The following is a 12,246-nucleotide window of genomic DNA, read 5'->3' as shown; positions in this document are numbered from 1 at the left end:
GACCCTATAGGAAAATGCCACACTGGCCAGCAGAGCCACCCGTTTACCAGGCTCCCTCCTGGGGTGGCCACATAGGCACGAGGACCATAACTCCTCAAGGCATCTGGCAGCTTAAGGGGTCCCACCTAAATGGCCCTTCTGGCCCCTGTTAGTCCCAGACACCAAGAAGATGCCCTTTGAACAAGGGGATCTCAAGTCTGGGGGGCCCCAGAGGCATGGGGATGGCAGTCCCCACACCTCCTTTGCCTGGGTCCAAGGGCAGGACGGAGCTGGAGGGAGGGTGGTGTGGATAAAGGGAAGGTTCCTGTGACCAGGATTCCCACCTGGCCCTGGTCAGCTAGCTCACTGCACACCTGTGGGCTGTGCGTCGTTACTGACTCTACATAAAGAGCTCCGCCCAGTGCTCTGGGCGACACGGTGGCATGGCTGCAAGGCTGCAGGAGAGCAGAGAGGAGTGGTGGCAGCGCTGAGGACAGAGACTGAGACGGCTGGGGGGCCGAGAGGCCCAGAGGCAGAGACCGGCTTGCTGCCTGCAGACTCGCTCTGAGTGGACAGGATTCTACTGATTGACCTGCCACCTGGAAATAAAATTGGGTATAAACTCTTTATAAAATGTTCTACTGTCATTTCTTTGGTCACATTGAATCCATAGTGAACTTGCCCATTGGCAAGACAGGCGGTAAGCCAGGGAGAGAGGGACAGAGGGAGAGAGAGGGGGCAGGGCCAAGCGGGACCAGCCTGCAGGCTTTGGGTGGGACTTGGCGTGACGCTCAGACCTCTCTCCCAGAGCCAAATGCAGGGCCCGCGCAGCACAATCAGGAGCAGGAGAGGCACCAAAGCCCGTGGCCACAGTGGTCCTGGGGTCCTCTGTGCAGTGGATGCCAGCCAGGTTCCAGCTTGGAGCCCCTGGGCTGCCTCAGTGCAGAGGGAGGGAGGAGCCCTCTCTCGGCTCCTGTGAGTTAGCTGCGCAGTCCCCTCCCCAGACCTCTCCCTGGTTGCGGGCATGTCTGAAGGGGCCACTCGGCTCTCCACTTCATTGTTGCCAACCCTGAAAATGACCTATTATGAGGACACCAACGCCCCTCACTTCAGGAAACCTGGAGACCTTGGGTGTGGTGCCCAAGCTCACCCATATGAAAAGGGGGCAGAGACGGGATTTGAACCCAAATCTGTCTGACAGCACAAAGTAAACATCAACCGACTTGCTCCTGGGGCCCCTCCTACACCTGGCACTGCACGGGCCGCTGACCCACCGCTGGGTGTCAGAACTTCACCCTGGCCAGGGGGCATGAAAATCCACCCTCCCTCATCCCAGCCTTTGGGGCCTAATGGGTTTCAGAGTTTGGGGCATTCAGATGATAGAAAGCTACCAGGCCCACGCCCCGTGTCACAGCCGCCTAGAGGACCAGGGACACCTTGCCCGTCCCGATAACCAAATTCAGGGGCACCGGTCGGTGGAGGGCACGGGGGGAGGGGATGGAGAACGTAGCATCAGGTCTGTACAGGTCAGAGATTTTGCCAAGTGAGTCTCTGCTAAATTTAAACACTTTCTGTTTTCAGAGCTTTGGGGGCTTCAGAATTGACAATAAGGGATTGTGACTCTATATGTCCCCATTTATAGACCACAAAACGGAGGCACAAGAGGACAAACAGAGGGTCTGAGCGTGAGTGGGAAGTGGCTGAGCTGGGATTTGAATCAGGTCGTGCTGTCATCTTCAGTGCCCCCCCCAACCTGTCCCTCCCTCCGCATTGTAGTGACTACGTATAAAAAACAAAAAATACAAAACAGGTGTTACAGCCAGAGCGCCTTTACACCTTTCCCTCACTGACCCTCCCAGTTGCCAGGCCTTTCCAGGGGGAAGCTCAGTCTCAGCAGAGTAATAATTTATGCGAGGGGAGTAGGCCCCTCGCCAGCAAGTAGAGGCGGAATCCCATCCGGGTCTGCCCATGTTCTTTCCAACCGGTGGCTAGATTTCCCCCCAACCTCTCCACCTGTGTTCTGGATGTGCGTACACAAGTCACACAAGTACAAGCACTTGTGAACGTGTGTGCCGTACGGAAGGCCCCACAAGGCCCCTGCCAGCCGGTGCTCCCCCGATCATCGCTAACAGTCGGCTCTGAGTTCTTCCCTGGCACGGTGGGTTACATAATGGTGGGGCCCGATGCAGAATGAAACCGAGGGGCCCCTTGTTAAAAAATCACTAAGAATTTCAAGATGGTGACAGCTGAGCATTGTACCCAGCGGGGCACAGGGCCTTTCTGAGCTCGGGGTCCCTGCTGCTGCGCGGCTCTCACACCCACGAAGCCCCCTGCTTCTTGGTCAGCCTCTTCAGTTCGCTCAGAAATACCTGCGGGTCTTTAGATACAAGAAGACAGCCCACTACGCGTGTCCCTCTGCCACTCGCTTTTGCCTTTTTCGTTTATGAGGATAACAAGGACCCCTGTGTCCCTGGCCCTGCGTGGGCTTACCCCACGGCGGAGCTGCAGGGTAAACGGCCGTCGTCCCCATGCACAGAGACGAGCGGTGGCTGGTGCAAGGCCGGATGGAGGATTAGAAGGCAGGCTGTTTGGTTCGGCGTTTGCCCACCTAACCTCGGCCTGGTTGTCTCTGCTACACGGGCCGTAGGGGGCGGGCCGGTTTCCAGGTCCGCGAGCACAGGGCTCTCCCCTTCCTTTTAGTGGCTGCCTGATGCTCCCCTGGTAGAGATGTGCCATCTTTATTTATCAGTCCCCTGACCCTGGGCACGCACGTTGCTTCCAATTTCTTGAGATCATAAACAACCTCGCAGTGGCCCATGGCCCCTGCCTCTGCCCGTTTCTGGAGAAAGAATGTTTCTACCTGGTGAGCTGGAAGCTTGTAATTCAGGCCGTGCCCTGGTCTGCGGACATGTAAAATCCTCAGAGGAACGAGACGCCAATTTGGGGCAGGGATAGTTGGCGGGGGGGTAGTTTCGGTTGGCGCAGCCTTGCTGGGGATAAGATGGAGGGCTCGGCGTGCGGACTGTCTGGGCCGGCGAGCTCCGCAGCCCTCAGGAGGCAGGGGGGCGCTGGGGCTGGGGGCGGGCGTGTGCGGCGTGACGAGCCCGCAGGAGCTCTGGACTGGATTCTGGGTGGGCCAACGTGGGCACCACTGTCCGTCCACAGCCGGAGACAGACCCCAATGAGAAAGAAAACCGCTCACCGCACGGGGAAGGTGGACCCCCAGGCAGGGTCTCCGTGCAGAGCCCGGGCGGATCTCCGGCTTAGCGTCCTGCAGCCGCTGGAGCAAGGAATCCCAAGCAGTTATGAGTGGCTTAAGACCGCACACATTCATCCTTGTATAGCTCTGCAGGTCAGATGGCGACGCGCGTCACCTGGGCTGAAATCAAGGTGTGACAGGGCCGGTTCCTGCCAGACGCTCCAGGGGCGAGCGGGTCCCTTGCCCTTTTCAGCTTCTCGGGGCGCCCGCGTTCCTGGGCTCACGGCCTTCTCTTCAGTCTTCAGAGCTCTCCCAACCTCTGGACGCTCACGCGTTCCAGGAATCAGGGTGCAGACACCCGCGGGGCTGTCATTCTGCCTGCCACCATCTCCCTTCAAGTTTTAATCTCACCCAAATGGAAAGCTGGAGCCACTCCCCTGAGACACTGAGTTTTCTTAAAAATCCTTCTTTCTTTTAAAAAAAAAATCAACTTATGTAGTGCAAACTGCTTCCATTTAGAGCATCCCATTGGCTGAGTTTTGACAGTGTATCACTTTTGAAACCTCATCACAATAAAGAACATTCCCATCACCCCCAAAAGATTCCTTGGTCTCTTTGTATCTATCCTTCCCTCTGTCCCAATCCCAGGCAACCGCTGATCTGTTTTGTTTTTTGTAATCACTCCAGATAAGTTCACATTTTCTGGAATCTTACCAAATGGAATCATATTGTAGTACTTCTGTGTGTCTGGCTTTTTTCACTTAACAGAATGATTTTGAGAGATGCACCCATATGGTATTGTAGTGTTCCATCTTTTGGATATATCACATTTCTTAAAATCATTCACCACATGATGGACATTTGAATTACTCCCAGTTTTTGGTATTGTGAATAAAGCTCTATGAATTTCCTACACAAGTCTGTGTGGACATACATTTTCAATTCTCTTGGGAATATCCCTAGGAATATAATTGCTGGATCACATGATAACTTTTTGTTTAACATTTTGAAATGTATGAGGGTTCCAATTTCTTCAAATTCCTGTCAACCCTGTTGCTGTCTGTCTTTTCTTATTATGATCATCCTAGTGGGTATGGCATGAGATCTCACTGTGGCTTTGATTTGTGTTTCCCTGATTAGATGGGGAGTGAATGCTAAAGGGCACAGGGTTTCTTTCTGTGTGATGAGAAAGTTCTGGAGTTAGATAGTGACAATGCTTATACAATGCTGTGAATATACTGAAAAATCACTGAACTGTACACTTTAAGAGGATAAACTTTATGGTATGGTGATTACATCTCAATAAAATTATTACTAAAAATAGAAGGATAGTATGTGCCATAGACATTCATAAACATTCAGTGACCTAGAAGGTTTTTTGAGTGATGAAATATAGCCTGAGTGTAAGAAACAGTAATGCCCTTAAAATGAGACAGAGAATGGTAAAACCTATACATGCTTATGTTACTCTACAAGAAGTTATGTCAAAGAAATAATCAATCTTCCCATGTTTTCTTCTGTCTGCTACTTCTAAAACTTTTCTTCTTCCTTCCTAATTACAACCCTTTAGTAGAATTCGTGCCTCATACTGAAAATTACTGAGTATCATAATTCTTCCAAGTGGTAAAGATACCTTAAGACAAATGCTGGGCATAGAAGCCACAGGGCATAAATCTGCAAAGAAGTTAAAAGCTAACCTTTGCAAACAATATGGCTTCTCTCTCACTTACCAACTTTACATTTCCCTGTATGGCCCCGGAAGATGACTGGTTAGCCAGAGACGGGTAAGATTCCTCAAGGGAGGAACAACCTAAGACAGGCACAGTCGCAGGGGGGCCATCAGGTTGAGAAATTGGGGATCAACAGAGGTGAGGCTTAGAACCTCACCCCCCCTGTTTTGAGAGAAATCTTCTGCATCCGTGGATGTTTTGCTGCCCTTGTCTAGCTTGGATTCATACTTAGTCCATAGGCACACACCTGATCATCTGATCATCTACATTTGCCCTCTTACAGCACTAAATTATGTTTTCTACCTTTATCTTGCATCTACCTACCACTTCAGCATTTTATTAAAAAAAAAAAAGAGACAGAGGAGCCCATGGTTCCTTCATTCCCTAGCCCAATTTGTATATATTCTGGTTCTCTGGACCTGATTATAAAGGAAGGGTCTCACTCGGGTAGTATTTGGGCTAATGCTGTGATTCTCAGCCTTGTACTTGCATTAGGATAACCTAGGGAACATGCAATTCCTTAAAATTTTTAAATCTTTTTTATTGAAGTATAGTTGATACACAGTATTATATTGGTTTCAGATGTACAACAGTAATTATAGATATTAGTAAATGCTCACCAGTTATCCCGTTACTATACCAAGACATTATGATATTATTGGTTCTATTCTCTATGCTGTACTTCCTTTCCTGTGGCTAATTTATTTCATAATTTGATGTTTATACCTCTTTATCCCCTTCACCTATTTCACGCATTGCCCCACCTCCCTCCCCTATGGTAACCAATAATCTGTTGTCAGAATGAATGCGTCTATTTCTTGTTTATCTGTTTGTTTTGTTATTTGGAGTCCACATACAAGTGAAATCATATGGTGTTTGTCTTTCTCTGTCTTATTTCAGCATGACACCCTCTAGGACCCTCCATGTTACTGCAAAGGGCAAGGTTTCCTTCTTTTTTAATGGCTGAGTGGGAACTTTTAATTCTTTTAACTTTATATTGAAATTTATCATTTGTATTAGTCTGCTATTGCTGCCATAACAAAATACCACACCAACTGGTGGCTTAAACAACAGACACTTATTTCCTACAGCTCTGGAGCTGGAGGTCCCCGGTGGAGGTGCCGGCAGGTGTGGCTGCCCCTGAGGCCTCTCTGCTTGGCTTGCAGACGGCCGTCTTCTCCCCGTGTCCTCCGTGGCCTTTTGTCTGTGTGCATCCCTGGGGTTTCTTCCTCTTCTTATAAGGGCGATGGTCCAGTTAGATTAGGACAACACTCTTATCACTTCATTTAACCTTCATTACCTCCTTAAAGGGCCTGCTTCTAAAGACAGTCACACTGGGGTTTAGAGCTTCAACATACACATTTTGAGGGAACGCAATTCAGTTCATAGCATCATCCACCCAGAAAAGCACACAAATCCTAAGTACACAGCTTGATAAGTTTTCACAAGTCATTTTTAACAGCACCCAGATCAGGAGATAGAACATTACCAGCACCCAGAGCCCTCCCCAGGCCTCCTTTTTCCCATTCTTCCATTCTTCCTCCTCCACTTTCTGTTCTCCCAAGGAGTAACCATGATTGTGATTCTAACCTTATTATTTTTGTCTGATTTTGAACTTTTTATGTAAATCAATAGTTATGTATCCATTTGTGTCTGGCTTCTGCCACTCAGCCTTATGTTGTGAGTTCATGTTGCATTGCATACAGCAAAGTCTGCTCATCTCACTGCTGTTGTAGACATTTACATGTGCAAATGTCTACACTGACCATAATTTATTTATCCACTATACATGGACATTCAGGTCATTCCCAGGCTTTGATGGTGCAGCAATCGCAGGAGAGCAAATATGGAGTGTGCTAAATAAAGATTGGCCTCTGAGAATCTAACAGTTGAAGGCATCAGACTTTTATTGCACAGCTAATATGTGCCAAGTGTCTTCATGTTGATCATTGCACTTGGTTAGTTCACCTTCCCTCGGATTCCCAAGAGGGCTTTGCTTGGAACTCCAGCCCGGCACTACTGTTTTGCGCTAATCTGCTCCTCTTTCTCCAGCTAAACTGGCTCATGGGGATCTCTGGGGAGATGGGAATGAACAGTACTTTTTTTAAATTAAGGTATCATTGATATACAATCTTACGAAGGTTTCACATGAGCATCACTGTGGTTACAGCATTCACCCACATTATCAAGTGCCCCCCCACCCCATTGCAGTCACTGTCCATCAGCGTAGTAAGATGCTCTAGAGTCACTACTTTTCTTCTCCGTGGTATACAAGCACTAGCATTTTTTAAAGTTCCCTGGGTGAGTCCAACGACCCTCCAAGGTTGGGAACCAGTGATGGCTTAGACTTGAAGTTTTAGAGCCATGTGTTAATGAGGTGGGCTGGGTCCTTGGGCTGGTGGGCGTTGCTTGCGTGTCTTGGCTGGTTCTGCATCTAGCAGTGGGTTACAAACATTACCTGGGATCAGAAGGAAGATAGGGGGTGGCAGAGAGCAGGGACTGTCTTCTGGAAACACCCTTGGGAGTCCCTTCACCTGCCAGAAGGCCTAGCACCCCCACCCACCAGGGGCCTGCTGGACATGCATATTCATAGATCCCTCCCCAGAACTAAGGCTCAGAACTTTGATGAGTCCTGTGCGCATGGAAGTTTGAAAACCACTGATTCTAGCAGACAAGTTTGGGATATGGAATCCAGAGCGACAGGAATCAGATCGCCGCTGACATTCTGTATTACTAGGGGTGAAAGAGACAGAGCTTCAGTTTCCTGCTCCGTAAAACGAGTCTTACGGTCTCTAAGGTTGTTTCCAACAAGATTTTCTGGTCCAACTTGAACTGAATCTGGATCAGTTCTAGTTTGAAAGCTTTCAAGTTGCCATCAAGTGCTATGCTGACACCTAAAAAAGGTACTAATGTCAAAAAAAGCTGTATTTGGCTTGTGGTGCGTTTCCAGTGATCAGTTAGGAACCAAATGAAAGAGTAAGGGTAGTGATTGGGGATAAATGCATCAGAAAAATAGTTAGAGCAGTTGTCCCATTAATCAATGTTATTCTGATAACCAATTCCCCAAGTTCTATAAAGTATTTTTAAAAACAACTTTTATTTTAGACTAGTTTCAGTCCTACAGAAAAGACGGTACAGAGAGTTCCAGGGTACCTCACAGCCAGCATCCCTTGCTGCTACCATGTCACATTTCTATGGTCCAGCTGTCACAGAAAATGCTAATAATTACTATTAGCAAAAGTATGTAATAAGGTTTTGGTTTTACATAGGATAATATTTAGAAACTCCATACTAATCGCATGTGTTCTAGTGATTTTGTGAGGGAAAATACAAGTTTAACTGCCTTAGTGGGGGTGAGGATTTAATAATGCAACTGTTGAGCCACTGTGTTGAAGCCAACATAAGATTGTGTATCAGCGATATTTCAGTTAAAAAATAAAAACGGCTTCAGGCTGCTGACTGTTTACTCATCCTGGAAGCAGAAAAAGGAACCTACTAATTTGGTCTCTTCCTTTGTTGCCTGACTGTGCCAGGGGTCACTTGGGGATATTTATACCAGCCTTTTTGTAAAGTCATCAGCAAACGCAGTTGATAATTTAGCAGGTTTGAGTGAAAGGGGCCAAATCAAAATGAAATACTGAATCCAGCTCCCCCTACTTGACTATTTATAAAGTCAGAACAGAGAACCCTGCCCCTTAAGCAAGACCACAGTGAATTTGGGAGGTGCAAGTTCATGACAAGCTGTGTCTCTGAAAAAAGAAAACCAGGTCTCTAGACAGAATCCCAGCTTGGCAGGCCTCCCAGCAGCTGTGGGGTGGACTCCAGGTCACAAATGCCCTGACGGGCGATGGCTGCTCTGTACCAGGCTTTGCCATGAAATCAGCTTCAGAAAAACCATGCACTGTACCTTGACTCCATTATTCTTCCTTATTATGGCAAGTTGGGAAGGAGAGACCACGCATCTCTGTGCTGGGAAGGCAACACCTAGCAGTTCTTGGAGAACGGGGTTCCAGCATTTAGGGTTCCAGGCTAGGGCGATGGAATTTGTGCTATCCGGCTTTGTGCTAGTGTGTATGATTTAGGTGGATTACTTTGGAAATATCCACTAGCAGTACAAGGGAGAGTTAAATTCATTTAGACAAATTATTTCTATAAAAGGCATGACTGGTGCCAGCAGCCAGCCCCCGGCTGCCATCACACAGGCCACCTGATTCTGGCTGACATGCCACAGGCAGTGAGGAAGCCTCAAGTACTGATTATTACTTTTCATACAAGTCAAGCTAAGTAGTGAAAATTTGCTTCAGTTAAGTAGAGGAAAACACCAAACACAGAAAATGCTGCTTTACACATAAATCTTGGGCTCAGATCTTTCTTGGTTCTCCAACAATCAACTAATTTTTAGTTAAAAAAAAAATTACCACCAGAAAACTCCTATCTTTAGAATCAAGGGGAGCAATGAAAAGACCCTAATAAATTTTCCCCTGCTCCCTTTGTCCTCAACAGTCAGGCCACTTAATGCACTAAGAGGGGTAGATAACCTCTGGGAGTTACACCCCAGGTTGCTTCGGTAAATCCCAACGCATAGAGGTGGCACCTTTTTGCCCTCGGAGACTCTTTCTTTGACATTGCCTATGCTTTTCTGGGCCCAAGGCCAGTGCCCACAACTCAGCATGGAGTTAGCTTGCAGAGGTGCCCGCACCCCCACACAGACCCCAGGCTTGTATCTAATGGGAAATTCTTCTTTGAGCACCAGAACCCAGGCAGCTCCTAAGCTTATTGATGGTCCTGTTCATTTTTAGGGGGACAGGACAAATATCCCAAGGGCCAGCTGCAGCTTCATCCCTGGTTCTGCTCAGGTCTGAAGGCCGAGGCCCCGCCCAGAACCCTGCCCAGGTGTGTGCACCACACAGCTCGAAGCCCCCTGGGCCCTGCAAGGCCATCCCTCTGTGCACAGGGGAGGCCTCCCGGCCAGGCGGAACACCATTGCTCCAGAAAGGTCCCTCCCCAGTCCCCAGAGCCAGCCTGACACCTTGCTTTGTTAGGGCCAGGACAGGTGCGTGGGGCCAGGCCAGGCAGGGCACCAACAGATGCCCACCCTCTGTCCCTCCCCCTACCCCCTGGCCCAGCAACCTTCGACCTTCCTCCCAGTGTGGGTGCGTCACCTTGAGTATGGGTGACAGGCACCTTCCCCAAACAGATCTGGGGACATCAGACCCCTTCCCCAGTGACTTCCAGTTTGAGATTGGAGGCAGACCTCCTCCCCACTCCGCAAGGCCTCCACCAGCCCCCAGCCCGGGGACACCGCAGCATCCAGCTAGGCTCAGCTCTGGAGAAGGTCAAAGCTTGTCATTCAGGCCTTTGCAACCTAAAGTGCTACAAACCCGCAGGACCCCTCCTTCTGTACAGTCTGCTGCCACCTTCTGGCTCCACCACCCGCACTCCCAGCAGCCCTCCCCACCATTCAGGGTCATGGGTCAGGGTGGGAAGGGGCCTTGGGTGCTCCCTTTTGACAGCAGTAACTAATCTGTGACTGTTCCTTTAAACCTGTCAGCTCAGTGCCTGTGCCCGCCTCCCGTCCGGTCTGCCAGCGCTGCTCTCTCTAGAAGCATCTTCTCCCTCCTCTTTCCTGCTCCTGTTCTGCCCTCCACGTCCATGAAGGACCTTCCAAAGACAGGCACTCTCAAGCCACAGCAGCAGCGGGCATCAGGCGCCTCCCCTGGCTTCAGGGAACCCAAATGTGTGTCCCTCCTGTTGCCTCCCCTTGAGGAAATGCCTGCATGCTCTAACAGACACTCCATTCATTCAACAGTATTTCATGAGCCTCCGCCTCAGGCCCAGGGCTCTGCTCTCATGGAAATTACATTCTGATGGGGGAGGCAGCAAGCAAGTTGTGGGGGGTGCGGAAGGTGGTGGGGTGGGGACAGCCACTGCCTGTGATGGAGCAGAAGTAATCATAGTATGTTGATAGACTCACAGGGGAGTCTGGACAGAGATGGCCTCTCAAGACAGGTGCCTTTTATGGGCCTTGGAGCTGAGCTAGGGGTGGAGGGCTCCAGGCAGGGCAGAGGCGTCCATTGGCTGTCTCCAAAACATCCGGTGCAAATGCCCAAAGCCTGCTTTTAAAACGTATGCTCTGCCCCTGCTCCCTTCTAGTTTCCCTAGATCAGGGAGGGATCCCTCCAGCCAGCCAACTGTACACAATGAAAGTCCAGAGGTCAACTGGGAACCCCCTTCTGTCCCCATCTCCAATCACCAAGTCCTGTCCGCTGTGCCTGGAATCCGGCAATGTCCCTCTGCCTCCGACCTGTCCAGGCCGCCATCATCTGTCCCTTGAACCAGGCAGCAGGCCCCCGCTTGCTACCTGGTTTCATACTTGTGTTCTTCTCAGTCTCCATATTCCACTGAGAGAGCTTTAAACGTGCACATCTGAGCCTCACTCCCCTATGAAATTCAACGTTGGCTTTCCCTTTGTTCTTAGGATATAATCTAGTCCTGAATGCACTCTTCACAGGCGACCCCTGCTTTCTCTCGGGCTCATCTCGGCCTGCTGGCACCCTCCCTCCCTGCGTAGTTGCCACACTAACCTCTCACTTTCTGCAAAGCTAGTCCCAGGGCCTTGTCATAGGCGCTTACGCCCACCTTGAGTGATGTCCCTCACCATACCTAGGTCCCATCGGCAACCTCCTGCCTGGTCACACTTGAGGCACTGCGTCTCATTACTGCCCAGATGGCCCTTTCAAGTGTGTGGTTGCGTAATGACCGTGTGCCCACCTAAGCCTGCCTCCCCTGCTCTAGGCGAGCTCTGTGGAGCTGGGGCACCTTGAGTATTCACTATTGTAGCCACGATACATGCTAGGGGGACCTTCATTATTGTGCCTATCTGGCTGGTGGCAGGTGAGGGAAGGACAGAGAATGGTGGAAACGCTGGCGTGCTCCCTTCCCCGTGGCACCCAGCTCTCGCTGTTGCAAGGGGGCTGGACACATAGACTAGAGCCAGCACGAATGTGCACAGAATATCTCACGGTGGCCCCAAAGCCAAGCTGGCTGTACCCTGGCCCTTCAGGGCCCGAGACAGCTTTCCCCACTACTGCCCCCGGTGGAATATCCTGAATTGCTACCACAAAAAGCACTTTTCAGTGGTGGGCCACTCTAGACCCCCCAGATATGCCCTAAACAGAGGGTCTTGCTCAGAAGGGCCAGATCACCTTTGTCCTCCTAGGGGTCCAGGTGTCACATGGGTAGTTGATACAGTGGGTATTATGCTAGTACTGGTTTTAGAACCTTTTAAAAAAATCAGCAGAACTTTTCCTGATAGAAAACTCAAGTGGAGCCCTGCAG

This window comes from Manis javanica, chromosome 4 (genome assembly GCF_040802235.1).
Source record: "Manis javanica isolate MJ-LG chromosome 4, MJ_LKY, whole genome shotgun sequence".
Taxonomy (NCBI): domain Eukaryota; kingdom Metazoa; phylum Chordata; class Mammalia; order Pholidota; family Manidae; genus Manis; species Manis javanica.
The sequence above is the reverse complement of the archived record's forward strand: the minus strand, read 5'-3'. Positions refer to the sequence as shown.